This window comes from Neofelis nebulosa, chromosome 7 (assembly GCF_028018385.1).
Source record: "Neofelis nebulosa isolate mNeoNeb1 chromosome 7, mNeoNeb1.pri, whole genome shotgun sequence".
Lineage (NCBI taxonomy): Eukaryota > Metazoa > Chordata > Mammalia > Carnivora > Felidae > Neofelis > Neofelis nebulosa.
The window spans coordinates 11,019,564-11,039,536 of record NC_080788.1 but is presented as its reverse complement, the minus strand read 5'-3'; the positions used below and the strand labels follow the sequence as shown (position 1 = coordinate 11,039,536).

Sequence of the window (19,973 nt, the reverse complement as noted above, 5' to 3'; positions counted from 1 at the left end):
TTGCCTTCATGTACTTTTCACAGTCTACTTCCACCAGACTCTCAATCTTTAGATTTATAAGACATGAGTCAGATCTAAGGCAACTGTTTAATTCCCTACCCAAATTAAGGAGACACATATTCATCTCTCTCTCTCTCTCTCTCTCTCTCTCTCATGGTGAAGAGGGGGCATCACTACACCTATGTCTTTTGGAAGAGTTGGGATTTCCGGTCTTCCAAAGCTATCTTTAAATATCTCTGTGCATCTTCTATTTGGATTCTTTATTGCCAAGCTTGAGTCTAAGAGACGGAACCCTCATGCCTAAAACTCTTACGCCTTTGAGGTAGGTGAGGGGTTCAGATGTGTAATTAGTTTTTGATGATCTCCTTCACAATTCTGGATATGGTCTAACAATCTCTTTGTAATATACAGCATTGATTGCTTCGTGCTGTATCACCAGAAACTCCCATTTAACAAAGCAATAGTTATGTAAAGAAAAATTGGAGGGAATAATATGGAGGAAGAGATTCTGGGCATGCAGTCTATAGTACTCTACCCGTACAACCTACACATTTGTGTCTTTGGCCCCTAACTCTCCCTTGAGCATTAGACTCTATGATCTATCTGATGCCTTGACATCTTCATTTAGGTAACTCAAGGTATATCCAATTCAACAAGGCCCAAACCACCCATGATCTGGTTCTCTAAATCTAATCTTATCTTCCCTCGGTGCCCTCTAATGTGGTGGCTAACACCACAATTCAACTTTCTTTCATCCACTCAAACCCATGATCAGGACCAACTTACTTAGTTCCTAAAAACGTCCATATCTCTTGATTGATACTGCTGTCATCTGAGCTCATCCAGCTAACCATCACCTGCCACTTCGCTGGTCTCCCTACCTTTACTCCTGACCGGCTCCAGACTGTTCATTGCACTGTAGCCTAAATTATCTTTATTAAATCTAGTTTTCCCTCCTATATTAGGATCCAGTCCTGGAAGAAGAAACCACACAATGATTTGAACAGGGAAGACTTAAATTTTTTTTTTTTTATGTTTATTTATTTTTGGGAGAGAAGGAGAGACAGAGCATGAGCAGGGAAGGGGCAGAGAGAGAGGGAGACATGGAATCTGAAGCAGGCTCCAGGCTCTGAGCTGTCAACACAGAGCCTGACACGGGGCTCGAACTCACAGACCGTGAGATCATGACCTGAGCTGAAGTCGGACGCTTAACTGACTGAGCTACCCAGGCGCTGAATAGGGAAGATTTAAAACAAATAATTGTTAACCATCTTTTGCTAATTCACTACTAAGGATAAATACTAAAGAATACCCTAAGGCTAAGGGGGAGTACCCAAACTTGGGAGAGAGCCCTCCTACCCAAGGTCAGGAATCCAACTTCAGTGGGGAGGATGTGGGGATGTGGTTGCAGCCCACTAGATGGCAAGAAGTTCACTGGGTTGCCTTGGCCAGAGTTAATTCACAGCTGGGGGGTTGAGGTTGACAGCCGGAGAACTGTGGGTTGGGGCTGGCAAGCTAGAAGTCTCCTGGGGTGCTGCCAGACTAAAGCTGGTGGGTAGGAAACCATCTACTGGTATGCTAGAAAAGGCTGTTCATGGTGAATTCTGCTGAACTCACCGGGGGATTGGCTGTGGCATCAGTAGGACTCACTGGAAAGCCACCAGGAAGCCACCTGCAGATGATGCTGCTGTAGATGTTGGGAAGTTGCCTGAAGCATCCTTGGAACCTGGTAAAAAGCTACCCTTGAGGGTCCCTCTGAAACTTTCTGGGCATGAATTCCACTGGTAGCTCTCATGCCAGATGAGTACTGCAGAATCAATAGAGAAATGACACCATAAGGCGCTTGGATGGCTCAGTCAGTTCAGCATCTTGACTCTTTATTTCAGCTTGAGTCAGTTCACAGGATCGAGCCCCATTCCTGCTTGGGATAAAAACTTAAAAAACAAAATCTCACCGGTACCAAAAGCCCTTTCCTTCTGCAGTATCTGTCTGCAACCTCTACCAGCAAAAGAGAGATGTTTACAAGATCCATCTCTAGTACCCAAGCAAAGACATGAAGGGCAGATTAGGAGCTGAGAGGCAACACACCGACAACTGCCATACCACTCGTGCTGAAAACTCCTCTGCTTCCCATTTTTATTGCTCCTTGGCTAAAATCTGAAGTGTTCCATACACAGCGGTGGAAGGAATGTGTAGATGAATGAACACGTGGGCCCTTGCATTACCCTGTGGTTGTCACTAATGTTGCTCACAAAATATTCCTGGCTCTCTGCCTACAAGGCAATGGTAGGATGGGACTTCTCCATCCCTTCGGGTTTGGGTTGGCCAAAGAGTTGTGAACGACAGGTGAAGTGAGTCCAGTGGTGTGTTGGCAAATGTTTAACAACTGGTTCTTTGGAGCAGGGAGGGAGTCACGATTTGTAGGGCTTGCCAATTTCTGCGGTGCAAGTAATCCCACCTCGGATGATCTCAAGCTACCAACTTGACATCTCTGAGTGTGAAGTTGGGAAAGAAAGGCCACAACTGGCTCTAGCCCACCGCTGCGTGATTCATTTCAGCGCCAAGCCGGCAATGGCTGGTGTGAGACCCTCCGGGGCTTTCTTTTGCTTTGTCAAAGTTTGAGACAGTGGTACCACCATCACTCTATCGAGTTAGATCCCTGTGTGAACATAAAGAACAGAGCTCCCTGTGTCCTGGCAACAAACAGGTCATATGAATAAAAAATACACTTTTTTTGTTTGTTTCTTTGTTTTAAGTCAGGAGAGTTTGGGGGCTGCTCGCCTCTTTAGCATAACCTAGCCTAACCTGCCTGATAGTCTAGCTGGCTTGATTGGAGTGCTTTGTACTCCTTCCAATTATTCTTTTATACTACTGCCAAATGAAGTTCTATAATTATGTTTTCTTCATATTTCATATCTAATTAAAATATCTAATGGTCCCGCTCTGTCCCCTGCCTCGCGACAAAAATATAAAGTCCCAACTTTTTGGCATGGAGCTCAAATTTCTCCCAATGTGTCTTCACACTGCATTTTCTACCTTATCGATCATCATTACTTCGTACGAACGCACCATTCCTCAGACTTTTCTTTCCTTTGGCTTTTTCTGGGCTTCACCTTTGCCTCAGCCTAGTATTTAGCACAGTGATGGGAACGTGAGATGTTTGTTGAATGTTCTTTCAGCTTATCACCACTCGTCTTAATCAACCAATTCTGATTTTAAATGTAATAGTACAAACATAATTACACAGGGATCTAGAGAGAAAATTTTCTGGTTACCTTCAGATGAATGTGGAGTGTTTCCAGGGTCTGAGGGTGTTCGTGAAGCAGAAGAAATTTCTCTCCCTATGAGCGATAAATATATCTTAAACACACACCCATGCGCGCGCGCACACACACACACACACACACACACAGAGTAATGCTTACAGAGAGAAAAGTACAGTGAAGATAAAGTTGGAGAGAGAGAAAGAAAGAAAGAAACCAACAAAAAGACAAGACAGAGGAGGAAAGGGAGTGACAGCCAACCTAAACTGAAAAGACTAGGGACAGTGATGAAAGGCAAACTCAATGAGAGTTCCCCAAACCAGTGACTGGGCACAGCACAGTTCACAAAGGAGTGAGTGGGGAAAGCATTAGCAAGGAAGTGTAGTGCAGACTGCAGTGAGACAAAACAAACCACTAACATTGCTAATGTGCCAGGCCCTGGGAAAAGATCACCTTTCCTTTAAAATTTTTTAAAAATGTTTATTTAGTTTTGAGAGAGAGAGAGAGAGACAGACAGAGCGCGAGCAGAGGAGGGGCAGAGAGAGAGAGAGGGAGATACAGTATCCAAAGCAGGCTGTCAGCAAAAAGCCCGACGCAGGGCTGGAACTCATAAACTGGGAGATGATGACCTGAGCCAAGGTTGGGCACTTAACTGACGGAGCCATCCAAGCACCCTAAAGGTCACCTTTTCGAATTCTTACCCTTCTGTGAGGTGCAGGTGTTCGTTCCGTTTTTCAGAGTTAGAAGTGAAGCCTTGAAGATGTTTTGTAATGCGCCCAAGAACTCAAGCTAGTGGACCCTGGTTCCTTCTGCACCCTCCATTCTTCCTTCTTATTTTTTTAAATTTTATTTATTTATTTATTTATTTATTTATTTATTTATTTTATTTTTGAGACAGGGAGAGACAGAGCATGAACAGGGAGGGTCAGAGAGAGGGAGACACAGAATCTGAAACAGGCTGCAGGCTCTGAGCGGTCAGCACAGAGCATGACGCGGGGCTGGAACTCACGGACCGCGAGATCATGACCTGAGCCGAAATTGGCCCGCTCAACCGACTGAGCCACCCAGGCGCCCCCATTCTTCCTTCTTCTTGTAAATCCTCAGGTTTTGCTTGTCCTTCTTCACGGCGCAGGGTGCCTCAGTCCCAGGGGATGAATCCCCACTGGCCCAAGCGGCTCCTGATAATCCCACCCCTCCTGCAGTGACTGCTTAAGGGGTGTGCACCTGACCCAATTCCAATCCAGAACACACAGCAGGGAGGCTCTGACACTGCCGGGAAAAGATTTGTTCCTTTCAAAAAGAGACCCAAAGAAGAGACAGTGTCTCCTTTTACTGGATGCTACCGCGGCTGACTGGGACATATGCTGTAATGTCGTGCTGTCTCCTAAAGACAAATGCAAAGCACTAAGGAAGGCCAAAATGATACTGATAATCATAGTAATAATAATAGTAAGTTATTATTATTATTATTTGTATTACAAAGAATCTGGGTCTGTGATGACTTCCTCAAGTGACAAATTAACTGTCCCTCACTCCTGATTTCTTTAATTTCTTTGCCGTGTGAGGTACATGAATTGCGGTTTTACGTTACTCGCACCCTAAAGCACACTAAATGATAAAGCAAAGACTTCAATATAGGTTTTTTATACTCCAAAGTCTGTGCTCTTTAGGATTATACATGCCTTGCCTGTATGGGCATTGTCTGATGTTCAACAATTACCCTGGGTCATGAACCCAAGGGTAAATTGTGTCATACGTGCTACCTTATATTCTTAAGGGAAAACAAAATATGTGTGTGTGTGAGAGAGCGTATACACACACACACACACACACACAAATTTATGTCAGCGATTTTAGAAAAGGATTTTTTAAAAAACCGGTCATGACTTCAAAGGATAAACTTCAATTTCTTAAGATCCACTCACTTAAAAGGGATTCCTCCTCATCCTTCAGGATTCCTCAGATGTTGCTGGTGATTATGGCCAGCCCAGATGTATCATTCTGTGAAGACGCCACGGTCCCCATACACTGGACGTGAGTGAATTTTAGACATTTAGTAAGTACCGTGAAGTACGTCAGTTCCTTGCAAGATAAATGTGATGTGAGGTCAAAGTAACATCATTCATCAAATTGAATAACCTATTATAATGGCTTATAACGGTGATGATTTATTTTTAGTGCTCCCTCAGTTACTCTCCACCTCTGATAATAATTCAGATGACAAGAGTAGAGTGTAGTTGATATAATGTATACATCCAAGTGGTTGACTTGATGTCTCTTAATGGTCAAGAGTCATTATGGTTATTGAAGAAAGAGATACTGAATGTAATAAGCAGTATGAATTTTAATTTATAACTGTATGAGGGCACTGAAGTAGATGGGTGGCTTTAAAAAAAAGTAGGAAAAGGGGCGCCTGGGAGGCTCAGTCAGTTGAGCGTCTGATTTTGGCTCAGGTCATGATCTTGCGGTCTGTGAGTTCGAGGCCCCGTGTCGGGCTCTGTGCTGACAGCTTGGAGCCCGGAGCCTGCTTTGGATTCCGTGTCTCCCTCTCTCTGCCCCTTCCCCGTTCATGCTCTGCCTCTCTCTGTCTCTCAAAAATGAATGAACGTTAAAAAAAATTTTTTTTAAAAGGTGGGATAAAACCTGTGAGTTCACATTTTAAAAGAATCAACCTGTTTATACAACTCGATCTCTCATCCTAAATGTGAACACTGAAAGTTCCCTCGGTCAAAAATGTGGAGAGACTGTAAACAAAAGAACTAGTGGTGGAAGACAACTTTCTTCCTCAAGAAAGATACACAATTAAAGATATGCAAGATGTGTGCATGACAAGACGTGGGCCATGAGAACCAGTTAGTGATATTGTGTCGGCGTTATAAATACGTTCGGAGGAAATGTGGGTCTGTTCAGTAATCCTTCACAACTTGTGATTTGTGGGCATTCTCCAGGTGTCTTCTGGGGTGACAAGATTATCGAACTGATCTTGTAAGTAAGGGATTCATAAAGAGTTATGAGGGAAGACCGAACACATTTTTAGGTGAGAGAAATGTCATATAGGAACCCAGGAAGACCGACCAACTTACATTTTGGTAGCATTAAGACTCGTACCGAAGATGATGTTTGGAGACAGACAGGAGGGAAGTTGGTGAGACACGGAAGCGATACAGCGATGTGTCCGTGGAATCCAGGAATAGGTCATTCAGGTTAAAATGTTATGCTGCCTTTTCCCTGAGAGGTATCACCATATCAGTGGGAAAAGCCTTGGAGTCAGAATCTGAAGACCTGGGATTAACTATTTATCCCATTATTGCTTCCTCACTTATAAAATTGGAATGGTGATAGTATCTATCCCGCATTGCCACTATGTAAATTAAGTAGGATAAGGTATCCTACTTAAAGGATGTATCCAATTTCATTCTTGACACAAAGAAGGTGTAACTTTTTGCAAGTTATCCGAAATTAAAGCATATACAACCCAAACATGCTTACTTCTGACCTATTTCTTGTTAAGACACTATCTACAAAGGTCATTATTAGAAAGTCAGCCTGTTTGTAGCAGATCTGCATGGATTTATTGAATAGCCAGAAAGCATAGCACATAGGTCTTCAATACCTTTCTTCTTAAATCCATTATTTGATTGTTGAAATGAATACATTTCAGTTGTGCTGAACTGAGGAAGTCCTGTGAGGCCAGCACCTTCCACAGAAACCCACCAGCCCCATACCAGTGGGCTTCCTTTGCTACACCCTTGTCAGGCAACAGGCGGCGCTGTGCTGGGCTGTCTGTAAATGGATTTCCTGTAGAAAGGCTCTTTTTCCAAAGTTTCTACTGAGCAGTAACCAGCACTGTAATCAAGCTGACATCACTATTTATCTTCCTCCCAACCACTGTAATTCTTCTCGTTGCCCACAGAGTGTTGTGGCCCAATTGCTTTCAAAGATCTTCTCAGGAAATGCTCTGTGAGCAAATTAAAGGGGAGGCAGAAATAACTGATAATTATTTATGCGCCAAACAGCACATTGCCAACTTCTCCCGTGGTCACAAAGAGGAAGCGTTCAAAATGATTGAGGGAGCCTGAGTGTACACCCCACAGCCCCAGTGGCTGCAGCGGTAGAGAGGGGACTTTGGTGGTGAGGATCAAGGCAAGTGTGGGTATCAGAGGCTCATGAAATGTAAACACAGACTAGAAAATAAAGTTTTCGTCCTTAATTTCCTCGTCTGTGAATTCAGAATAATTACCGTGCTTTTCTCAAAGGCAGAGAGAATGCTAAAAGGCAGACTTGACATTTGAGAATAACACCGTTCAGTAGAACTTTCAGCGATGTTGGAAATGTTCTGTATACCTGTACCATCCAACATGGCAGCCAGTAGTCACATGTGGCTATTAAGTATGTGCAAAGTGGCTAATGTGAGTGAGGAACTGAATTTGTAACTTTGATTTTAATTCAAATGGCCACATGTGCAAATCCAATGAATATTGGATAGCACAGAGAAGTTATCCAATTCAAACTACACTTCTTAAGCCCCATTCAAGTGTCCCACACCTATAATCCAGGGGAACGTTTGTCTGGAAACCTCCAATGATGAGAAAATCATGGTTTCCCATGATGGCCCCTTCCACTCCGGGCCCTTGCAAAGAGAGAGGTGAACTTATTATTGTCTTCAAGTCAGTCTTTTGACACTGTCGTCCCAATGCTTTCTTTTGGGATACCCATAGAGGTCATTCTGCAATCTAGCTGCAATGTAGTGGGAAGGGGAGCTTTTGAGAACTTGAAAACAGTTAATATGTCACTGGTTAGTCTATATTCCAGACAAAACATGGTTTGAATACTATCTGATACTTAAGGGCACATCTTGTGGATGGAATTAGACTCCCTGGTTGTAAATATTGGCTTTATTATTTACCACATACACAACAGAGGACATATTACCAATCATAATTCCATTTGTGAGTTCCCTTACCTACGCAGAACATAGTGGAGCTGAAAGAATGAAATAGGGCTGAACATGTAATGCCATCAGTAGAGTGCATGGCCATTGTAAACATTCCAAAAGCATGAGCACCTCTTATCGTTATTGGTCTCCTCTGGATGTGCTCCCATTTATGAATGCCCTCTTATGCAATACCCAGAACTGTGAAGGTGTGTGCACAAGAGCTCCATAAACTAAAGGGCTGTAAAATATATGATGTATTGGTTTTTCTCTTATTGTTATGGTCACTGGGGCTTCCCTCTTACTTTAGTTGACATGGTGTTTTGAGATTCTTCCATATCCTGAAGTAATGCAACTTCATGGCTGGAAGAATCTTGGGACCTTTTATGGGTTCAAGCCTGACACACAGAGAAGCTTTCACAAACATTTGTGATTAAAATATTAACATATTTCCCAGTCTCTGTTTATGAGCTGTTCCCTTACATCAGGCTAGATGCCAGAAAGAGTTGGAGGAGAAATGCTTAAAAGGGCATAGCCACAAGCATTTCTCCTCTTTCATATGGCAGAACTTATGCCCATACCTCAGCCAAGAAGTAATTGAGTTACATTTCACATATCAGTGGCACTGGGAAAAATACTTATGGGCCACCAAAAACAAATAGAGCAACAGAATAGTATTAATGCAAGTATGTGATCACCAAAACCATATCCTCAGGTGGTAACTCCTAACAGGAAGGACAGGCAGAGCCAGCATTGTGTGGGAGTCCGCTCGGAGTGGCTTGAGAGAGCTAACTGTTGAATTTTCAGGAATTTGGCAAGCTGGTTGACCTCACAGTGGCAGTAGCTTGAAATTGGCCATTGTGAGAGTTTTCATATCATGGAAACCAGCAAATGTTGTATCCCCCACCATCACCATCTTGAGCCCTCCTTTCCTCTTCCAATCTCCCTTGCTTTGTATGTATCTCATTTCTGCCTTAAATGTAAAACTGAGGGACACCCACTTATTGAGTCGAGCAAGACATTTTGGAAGCTTTGATATTACCGGATCATCTTGGACTAAATGAAATAATCAAGCACCCAAAGAGGAAAACCTTAGAAATTGTGTTTGAAATATCTTTGCTCACATAGCTAGCAGGCTAAAATTTCCTTGCATTAGATAGGTGCACCAGATTAGACACTGACTTCTAATGCTGCCTGTGACACGTGATTCGTGGTGGGATGCTGGGGAAATCATGTAGCTGTTGGTTAGCTACCTGGGCAGTGATCATCTTCTCACATCTTTTCTGATATGGAGGTTAATTGGAAATAGGGTCTAGATTACACTGGCATATCTACAATAAAATTTCATGAATGTCTCCTTGATGGCCAACTTCACCAGCATGCTGGCCATGTGCATTCTATCAGGAAAGGCAAGTGCATTATGGAAGGCAATAGCCAGTTTTAGCTCAAAAGAACCAAGGAATAATGCCAAAGGAGCAATCTCAATCATCATTCCAGTGGGGGAAGGATGAGGCCAGAGGCAGTGGACAGAGCAGTGTTGAAGCCGAGCAGTGTCGTTTATGGTCTATAAGGGATCCACCAATTCACATCCGAGGCAAGAGTGAGATGTCTATGGCAAGTGCAATCTTGATCAAAGAGGAAAACAGTCAAAGCAGTTCTGAACTGATAGAAGAATAGATGGATCAATGTAGATACATTTGGGGAGTGTAGATACATAGTTGGCCTTGAACAACATGGGTTTGAACTGTGAAGGGTCCACTTAAATGCATTTTTTTTTACAGTACAGTTCTGTAAATGTATGTTTTCTTCCTTATGATTTTCTTTTTTGATTAATTTGTTTTAATTTTCAAGTTTTTTATTTGTCTGCTTAGTTTTGAGAGAGAGAGAGAGAGAAACAGCATGGGAGGGGCAGAGAGACAGAGAGAGAGAGAGAGACAGAGAGAATCCTGAACAGGCTCCACATATCAGTGCAGAGTCTGATGCAGGGCTTGAACTCATGAACTGTGAGAGCATGACTTGTGCTGAAATCAAGAATTGGATGCTTAAACAATGGAGCCACCCCGGTGCCCCTCCTTATGATTTTCTTAATAACGTTTTCCTTTCCTCTAGCTTACTTTATTGCAAGAATACAGTATATAAGGCACACCACACACAAAATACGTGTTCATCAACTATTCATGTTATTGTAAGGATTCCAGTCAAACAATAGGCTATTAGTAGTTAAGTTTTAGGGGACTCAAAAGTTAGATTTTCAGCTGCACAGAGGGTCCACGCTTCTATCCACTGCATCATTCAAGGGTCAACAGTAGGGGCGCCTGGGTGGCGCAGTCGGTTAAGTGTCCGACTTCAGCCAGGTCACAATCTCGCGGTCCGTGAGTTCGAGCCCCGCGTCAGGCTCTGGGCTGATGGCTCGGAGCCTGGAGCCTGTTTCCGATTCTGTGTCTCCCTCTCTCTCTGACCCTCCCCCGTTTATGCTCTGTCTCTCTCTGTCCCAAAAATAAATAAAAAACGTTGAAAAAAAAATTAAAAAAAAAAAAGGGTCAATAGTAATTGTGAGTTACAGAACCAAGCATCACTCCAGCTGCAAAAACAATGTGCAGGAGAAATTGAACCCAGACTATAGCATCTTACACTGTCTGTGATGAGTTAATTTTGCCTTGTGCTGTCATAAGGGCCACGGCCCCTGTTCAGACTCATCTGTTGTCCTGTTCACAGGAGCCAAGTGCTGTATGTCATGAGAACTGCACCCAGCCCACAGCTGACTTTGACATCTAGTGAAGCCGCTATGAAACACCCCAAATCATAGGAACCATATCGCCTGCCTCACTGAGACATTCTGTTTTTCTTTGGTAAACTGAGTCCTCACTAGCTTGGCTGAGCAAAAAGCTTGTCTCTGAGGAACTCTCTCCTTGCCCATCCTTGCCCCCTTACATGGAATATTCATTTTGGGCAGAGAAATTCATGTTAGATCTTGCATTGGAGAACGTTTTTCTTATTTTTTTTCCCACTGCTTCTTTCTTGTTGACAGAAGGTCAGACTCCAGAATACCAAGGTGTCAGGAACCGGAAGGCAGCAGAGGGTTCAAGAAAAAAGTCAGAGGGACCAGGGTTCTGGCTTTCTAGGTGGCATGTCAGTTGATTTAAGAGCACCTAATTGGGCTAAGAGTCAGGCTCAAAGGGACCACAAATCACTGAAGTGTTTTATCATTTTTGTAAGTCTGTGAAAATATATTTTGTATGCTGAATACTTGACCCTGGGTGTCGTGAATACAATTATATTTGACAACACTTAGCAAGTGCTGTATTGTTAGTGGGACTTTGGAGCCAATAATTTCAGAGTAATTACAATGTTATATGGGATGAGATTTTAGTGCAATCTTTTATCCCATCTTCTGACTTCTCTGTACTGTCTGTCTGTGTAAGGCAGGCAGGGAAGCTACTCCCTTCAAATCTTGCAAGTTCTGGCTTGTTATTCTGTGAGCTGTTACACAGAACTTTGTGTTTGCAAACCCCTTTGTAATCAATTATTAATCTCTTCCAGGATCACTCTTTGGTTATAGGAATTCTTTCTCTTTTCTCTGCCTTTTTTTTTTTTTTTGTCAAAAAAGCTATATAGCGGTAATATTAATTTTGTAAAATAAAAGTCATTCATAATCCCCAAACCCTAATAAAACTTGTCTGTCTTATTTGTATATAAGTGTCTAGCTTTTTGCCTTTATGAGCAAATGCTGCAACAGAACTTTATGCAAAATTTAATATTTTCAAGTTAGCAATGTATCATGAAAATGCCCTTTTTCCTATGTAATTTTGACATATAATTTTAATATTGGCTATATTTATGCAAGTCAATGTACCATAATACATAAAATAACTCTCCATAATTGAACATTACGGTGGTTTCCAGTTTTCACTGTCGCAAAGAGGGCTGGCATGAAGGGATTTTTGGAATGAGTTTTTTGTTTGTCTTCTCCCCTGATCCTAACAGCATCTGATAGGCAATAGGCACAAATAAATATTTAAAATGTTAATTAATGAGCGATAGTTTTGTTTCCTTCTAATGAATTATTTCTTTAAGATGAATTTCCAAGAATAAAAGAGATTACTGAATCAAAGGGAATAAACATTCTGAAACTCTTTTTTTTTTTAATATTTATTTTTGAGAGAGAGACAGAGAGTGAGTGGAGGAGGGTCATAGAGAGGGAGACACAGAATCTGAAGCGGGCTCCAGGCCCTGAGCTGTCAGCATAGAGACTAATGTGGGGCACAAACCCACAAACCGTGAAATCATGGCCTGAGCCAAAGTTGGATGCTTAACCGACTGAGCCACCCAGGCACCTCACATTCTGAAATTCTTAATATGTTCTTGTATGTTGCCTCTTAAAAGACTTATATCAACTCTTTAAAGCTTTCTAATATTTCAAATTTTGGCTTGGTCATCAAAACAGTACCTCTAATGTTTTAATTTGCATTTAATTGCATTTAATTTGCACATCATATTGTTCATGGTTATTTTACATGCCTGTTTCCTCCACTGGATGTCTGAAAACTATCTTGATCTGTCTCCAATCCCTAGTGCGCAGCACACTATATGATATATAGTAGAGACTCGATGAATATTAAGTCAGTGAATTGCAGAACACTTCTGACCATTTATGCTGTGTAATTTAATTTTTTGGAATATCTAAAAGGAAAAACAAGAGTAGTAGAGCAAAATTTCCAGCCTCTGCTTTCTATGTCTACGGGACCAAGTGGGGTAATATCTAGAAAATGGACCTATTAAAATCTCTGGTCTCATGGAGTTGTGGCGAGGGTCATATGAGCTAATGTAAATAACTGCTTGGCTCAAACACTCAACAAATATTACCTGTTGTCTCTGGCCCATATATCTATATGGTCTTCCTGCTTACTTAATAAAATTGAATGAGCTTTTACCATGTTGCAAATATTAATTTCTTGTATGTTTCATCAAATTTAGTGAGAATTTTTTAATATTGTGTACTTTTAAATTTTTTTATTTTTTATTAACAGATTAATGTATTTTTGAATATTTTATGTATTTGAAATATTTTATGTATTATTTAGTGATTTTTTTTCCCTTCTTAAGTTGAAAAGGTCTTGATCATTTCCCCAATGACCTGGTTAATATTTTATTGAACTATGAGTATATCTTTAAAACAAAAATTTAGGGGCGCCAGGGTGGTTCTGTCGGTTAAGCGTCTGTCTTCGGCTCAGGTCACGATCTCACGGTTTGTGAGTTCGAGCCCTGTGCCCGGCTCTGTGCTGACAGCTCAGAGCCTGCTTCAAATTCTGTGTCTCCCTCTCTCTCTGCCCCTCCCCCTGCTTGTGCTCTGTCTCTCTCTCTCAAAAATAAATATTCATTTTTTTTAGAAAAAACATTAAAATTTAAAATCTATTCTGCACTTTAGTGTAAACTTAAAGGTAACTTAAATGTGTTTTGGAGTATAGTGTCATATATAAGCCGAAAAACTTACTCTTTTTTCCTTCAATTTGCTATTTCATTATTATTAATTGATTCTTTCTTATTTTCTTGATTTGAACGTGTTAAGCACCCATGCAATATTTCAGATATTGACCCATTCCTGAGGACTTATACCTTCATTTTGGTGCCAGTGCCACACTGCTTAAATGACTTTGGTTTGTAATATATTTTAATATTTAGCAGGCTAGGGTCCTCGGTGCCCTCTTTCTACCATAATCTTACTTTGTGGTTTCTTTTAAATTTATTTATTTATTTTGAGAGAGACGGTATGTGTACATGTGCCGGGGAGGGGCAGAAAAAGAGGGAGAGAGAGAAATCCCAAGCAAGCTCCACACTGTCAGCACAGAGCCCCACGGGGGGCTTGATCCCATGACCGTGAGATTATGACCTGAGCCGAAATCAAGAGTCAGATGCTCAACTGATTGAGACTCCCAGGTGCCCCCACAATGATCTTACTTTGAACTGGCTTTTGAACATCCTGTCTCACCAGTTTAAATATAAGCTTGGTTGGAATTTTGATTGGAATTGTTTTAAATGTATGAATTAACATAATCTGCCTATTGAAAAAAAACAAGAGTCTTCACTTTGGGGAATGATTAACAAAGAAGGCTCTGTTGTATTTAAAATTCACATGCCACCTTTCCTCACATTTCCTTGTAAGTATCTTATGGTTTTTGATTTTGTGAAAAGTAACCTACTTTGCATTATTTCCTAGGTGAATTTTATACATATATTCTAACGCTATCCATTTCTGAGCATTTCCTTTGTGTCTGATCATTTCAATAAATGCTTATTTATAATTCTAGCATATTGTATATTTTTCATGTGTATAATCATTCTGTCTAGCAGTAATAATACCTTTGCTTTCTTTCCCAATTTTGCAAGATGAAAAAAGTTCTGGAGATGGACATTGGTGATGGTTGTGCAATGTGAATGAATTTGACGCCACTGGACAGAGTGTTTAAATGGTAAACTTCATGTTATGTATAGTTTGCCACAATTAAAAATAAATTTTAAAAATTGCAAAATTATGGTGATTGTTGCTGTCCTTTTTCTTACCGAACTTAAGGTATTAAGATAATACTGTCCCAGATCCATGTTGAGTTGAATAGCACTTTGGGTTGAAAATAGAAACCTGACTATGAGAGAGTCTCTCTATTCTCATATAAGCTTTTTATTTGTACAGTACTACGTTCTGTCCACTGCTTTTTCTGCATTCTCTGATGGGTAAATTGTATGGCGATAATCGACTTTCTCGGGTGAATTTGCAATCACATAACACTGTCCGAAGATCTGGGATAGACCAGACCCTCTGCTGGAAGCTTTGTTTGCCCTGGACACAGCAGGTGAATTTTGTGGATGCTGTGGTCCAGCAGTGCCCCAGGCCACACAGCACTGATGGCTGGAGCCAGGATTCCTTTCTCCTGACTTCCAGAGTAACTCTTTTATTTCACTACTGGCATTGCATCCTACTCATAGACATGATGGCCTTGATGAACAGGGTGCTTTAAAGAATGTTGAGCCAACATTTTAATAACCTGCAGAATTTGCATAGCCATCCACAATGTGTTCCCCTTCTTAGCAGGAAGTAGATTTTCTGCACACTCAGCTCTCCAAGGGAAGAAGCCATGCCCCTTGGGATGGAGCACCTATCCCCAGGGCTCTGCAGTTTCAGCCACCCTCTACTCAAAGAGGAGTGGGTCAATGTCCACTTGTCACCTGCTCACACTGGTGTTCCCTGTTTTCTCTGGAAATATGCAGATTTAGGGGGATGATGGAAGAGAGCACTTTTCTTTGGAGAAGTGAAGTTTACACCAAGGCATTTAGTATGAAAGTTGCCTACCCAGTCCTCCAGTGGGTTTAGAAATGCTGCAGGATATGAACAGCCTACTTGATCCTTGTAGGATTCTCCCTCTATGCATAACCAAATTTTAATTTCCATTACAGTAGTTTATAAAATGTTTGTGTGGCCAGGACTTGAATTATAAGGCAATTGATTCAATGGGAATAAAGATGCTTTGTGCTTTAGAGTTGCAGCTTGGCAATAACCACATTATTTTTCCTTCAGGAGTATCAAAAGTAAAGGTATTTTTATAGCTATAAAAGAATAGCTATAAAAACTCAACATCGCTGAGCAACGCAGTTTTGCTCAAATGGAGCTGGTGTGCACGAGTAATGACTTTTCCTCTTCTATTCTTGCCAACACTGTTATTGGCACAAAGACTCTCACTCACTTTTCCCGGCTTTATTATCTGATGAACTAAACTCAGAGACACTGTGAGAATTGCCTTATAGCTAGTCTGGTGGCTCCCTCCCCCCTCAGCCTGAGTTGCTGGTTCCGAATGCTAATTATAGCATTACCAATACAGCTCCAAGGGACTCAAATCACACCCCACACAGATCAATCAAGTTATTGATAAGTAGTGTGAAAACCCATGTACAGAAGTAACACATTTAAAAAAATTTTTTCTTAATGTCCTCCAATGAAATTATTTTAAGTGACAAAGGGAGAAAGAAAGAAAGAAAAGAAAGAAGAAAAGAAAAGAGAAGAGAAAGACCTTGTATTTGTTTGCTAAGGCTACTTTAACAAAGTACCACAGACTGAATGACTTAAACAAGGGAAATCTATCTTTTCACATTTCTGGAGGCTAGAAGCTCAAGTCCAAGACCAAGGTGTCAGCGGGGTTCTCTTTGAGGGTGGTGAGGAAAGAATCTGTTCCAGACCTCACCCTTGGCTCATACACGGCTGTCACCTTCCTACCCAAATCTTCCCAGTGTCTTTGTTTGAAAATCGCAGTGAACTTAGCCTTATAAAAAGAATGTTATCATCTGATCATATCTTTGCTATTATTTTTTTATGCAACAAAAGATTATTTCCTCATTGAATGTCTGAAACAATTTAAGAATGAGATTCTGATTTCCTAGACTAGTAAACTATAACATCTTTGTGAATTTTTTTTGGTCATACGTCTGTTTATGTTTTTTATTTAATTAATGCATATTGGTATTTATGGTCGTTTTTTAGTATAGTTGACACACATTGGTTTCAGGTATACAACTTAGTGATTTGACAAGTTTATACATTACAACGTTTCTGGTTTTTTTTAATAAGACATATGATTTATTGCCTTTTTCAAATTTAATAAATATTAATATAATATTCATATGAAGTTAACATCTTTGATATTGGTTGTTTACCTTTTCTCGTTTTTAAATGGTCCATTTATTATTTTCACTATATTTCCATTGTTAGATTTACCAACAATTCGTCCTTGTATTAGAGTTTTCAAAGATGTAGTCATGATATTTATCATTTCCACTGTTTTTGTACATTTGTCTAAATTTCTTTCTTCAGATGTATATATTTCCTTCTTTTAATTTTTCTTGCCATGTTTATTCATTTATTCTTTGAAAATCCAAACTCAATTCACAAATTTTTAACTTTCTCTAAACACACACACACACACACACACAAATTGATCTCAATACCATACGATCAGCTAGTCATGAGTCCTATAAAGGAATGTGGCAATTTTACTTTTATTGTTGATTCTTCTGTCCTTATATCTTAATTAACTGCTAAAGCACAAGTTGTGCAAGAGGGTAAAATTCTTTTTTTTCTTTCCTTGAGATTCTTTGGTCTAATCCTTGAGGAAGTGGCTAATAATAGGTTGGTATTTCTAGATGCATCCAGGGCTTCTACAGAAGGTTGTACAGTTGAAACTGCACCCCCGCAGTGGGTACCACAAACAATGTGCAACTCTGGGGAGGAGGGAAGCTCTGTGAATAGCGTCATTGAGCTTACGCTGTGCACCATCCACAAGAAGGTATTTAGGAACACAACACACAGGTGCGTGCCTTTCTGTCAATAATTGCAGTCCCAAAATTTCATCTTGAGAAATAATTGCACAGAAGAAAAAGAAATGTGTTAACCCTTATCCATGGTGATGACAAATTGGGAACATTTATCATATTTTCGTTTTTAGTATCCACAATTAGAAATGATCGTAGGGGCGCCTGGGTGGCTCAGTTGGTTAAGCCTCCGACTCTTGATTTCAGCTGAGGTCGTGATCCCAAGGTCATGGTATTGAGCTCCACATTGGGCTCCACGCTGAGCATGGACCCTGCTTAAGATTCTCTCTTTCTCTCCCTTCTTCTCCCTCCCTCTGCCCCTCTCCCTTGATCTCACATGTGCTCTCTCTCTCTCTCTCTCTCTCTCTCACAAATAAAAAAAAATGATCATTACATTTCCATAAATTTAGATATCATGTATCTCAAATACACAAGCTATTACACATTTATTACTAATGTTAATTAAGAAAGAAAATCCAAGCAAATATCTGAACTTTATTAAACTTTATTATATAAAACTTTATTATTAAAGCAAGAATTATAAATTATATCCTCTCACTTATAATACCTATATCAATATCCTTTCACGTGGCCCCAAATTAGGATATATTAAAAAATAAAAATAATTATAGATTTTTTTTCTGTAAAAGTATTCCCCAGTGTTATAGTGACACATCTTTTTTTTTTTTTACATGCAAGCAAAAAATAAAATAAATAAAAAATAAGAGCTGCGGCTCCTAGAAAATTAACACTTGGTGCATGTAAAGTCAGAGTGCTATTCTTTGGACTGAAATGTGCTTTTTTAAAAGGGCATTTCAAGAGTGATGAGTGATCCAGCCTGGTGTCCCCTCCCTGACTTACTGTGGAATACGTGGCTGTGTTCTCCATTGTCACAGAGTGTCCCGACCTCTTCCTGTCATTTTGTGTCTTTGTACCCCTCTGAATTTTCCAAGACCCAGGATACGAAGCTCCCCGACCAGTTAACCACAGTCAGCAAGGGCAGGGGCAATTTTCTGTCTCCTACCAGCAGCGATAATCCATGAGAAGACTGGTTTTCATACTGGGAAGTAGAAATTGGCAGCAGGTGGCTTTCTGTCATGTCGACAGCATCTCATCGAGCTGGCACCTCTTTCTAAAGCACAGCAGGAACATTGCTCACTTGCTGATCCGTACGTGAGGACATGCCGTTCTTTTTTAAGAATTTCCCTCAAATACTTGCCTAATTTGTGATGAAATCATGGGCAGCCCTCGACCTTAGTTAGAGCGTTAAAACAGTGTAATCAGGTCACCCAGGTTTACCTAAATGTTCTTTGAATTCAGTCATGTTTTATTTCAAGAATCCAGGTTATATATAATGGAGCATCTGTTGTGTATGGCTTCAGGGAATTATAAAGCAGATTTTCCTGATAGGATCTGGGTAGATTCTCTTTTTGGATCTCAAGACCAGTACCCTGGTGAATGCTAGTACCCTGAAAAGAAAGAACACTCTATGCATAGACAGACAAGATTTTTTTTTTTTTTAACTGTGCAGTTCCCTGCTTCAGTATAGACATCAGTGATAGTTAAGCCAGGACATAGTTGAAAAATGAATGTAAACATTTGATTCCAGGCTGATTTATTCCTCCGAAAAACAAACACACCATAAATGATAAATGATAAACACGATGTCTTGAATCCAGTAAAATCTCAAACCCTGTTATTTGGAACTGATTGGGTGCTCCATAGATGATGGTTTCGAGTGAGCTCAGAAAATAATCACTTGAAGAAATAATTCGTTTTTCAATTTACAAATTTGATGTAGTCGGTTGCCTCATGTAACCCCTGCGCTCTCTCTCTTCTATGGTTTTCATCAATTTTATACTTAGTATCTGTCACAAAAATGGAAAGACTTGGCCAAACATGATCTAGAGATGTGACACTGCCTCAACAAGAAGAGGCATCTCTTAAATCCATGCTAATAATGTTTTCAGAAGTCTCTTGAAGGTTTGAACCTTTTTTTTTCCCTTTCATTTCCACTGCCCTAAATCCAATCCTCATGCCTTGACCCACTAGGGCTCGAGATATCCTGGAACCAGGAGAAACAAGTGAGGACAGACTTCTCCCTGCAGACGTTAACACCTGAATCAGGCAGTTTTCAAGAGCAGAAAAGCATGAGCACTTTCACAAGCAGAAAAGCAAGGTCAGAGCTGGGTCAACAATCAACATGGACCAGCCAATGTGAAAAATTGGTATCTGGAGTTTTCAGTGTCTATTTCCCACCAAGATGCAAGAGGCAGGGAATGACTTAGATACAGGGATGGGATTTGGATGCCAAATGGACAAAGAATGTCAAATATGTACTACAAGTCCCAATTATAGAACAGACTTTTGTTAGATGCTTTATATGTATCTTCTTATTCATTCTTGTAATAGCTTGTTACGATAGG

At 40.5% G+C, this 19,973-nt stretch overlaps 1 long non-coding RNA gene across 1 annotated transcript; it reads right to left on the bottom strand.

Moving 5' to 3' along the window:
* Nucleotides 1-1,054: 1,054 nt before the first annotated feature.
* On the bottom strand, nt 1,055-19,234 carry LOC131518116 (uncharacterized). Its single transcript, XR_009264923.1, has 3 exons — nt 18,409-19,234; nt 1,618-1,807; nt 1,055-1,232 (listed from the first exon to the last, which is right to left on the bottom strand). It is a non-coding gene; the product is annotated as an uncharacterized LOC131518116 (long non-coding RNA).
* Between the last annotated feature and the right edge of the window lie 739 nt (nt 19,235-19,973).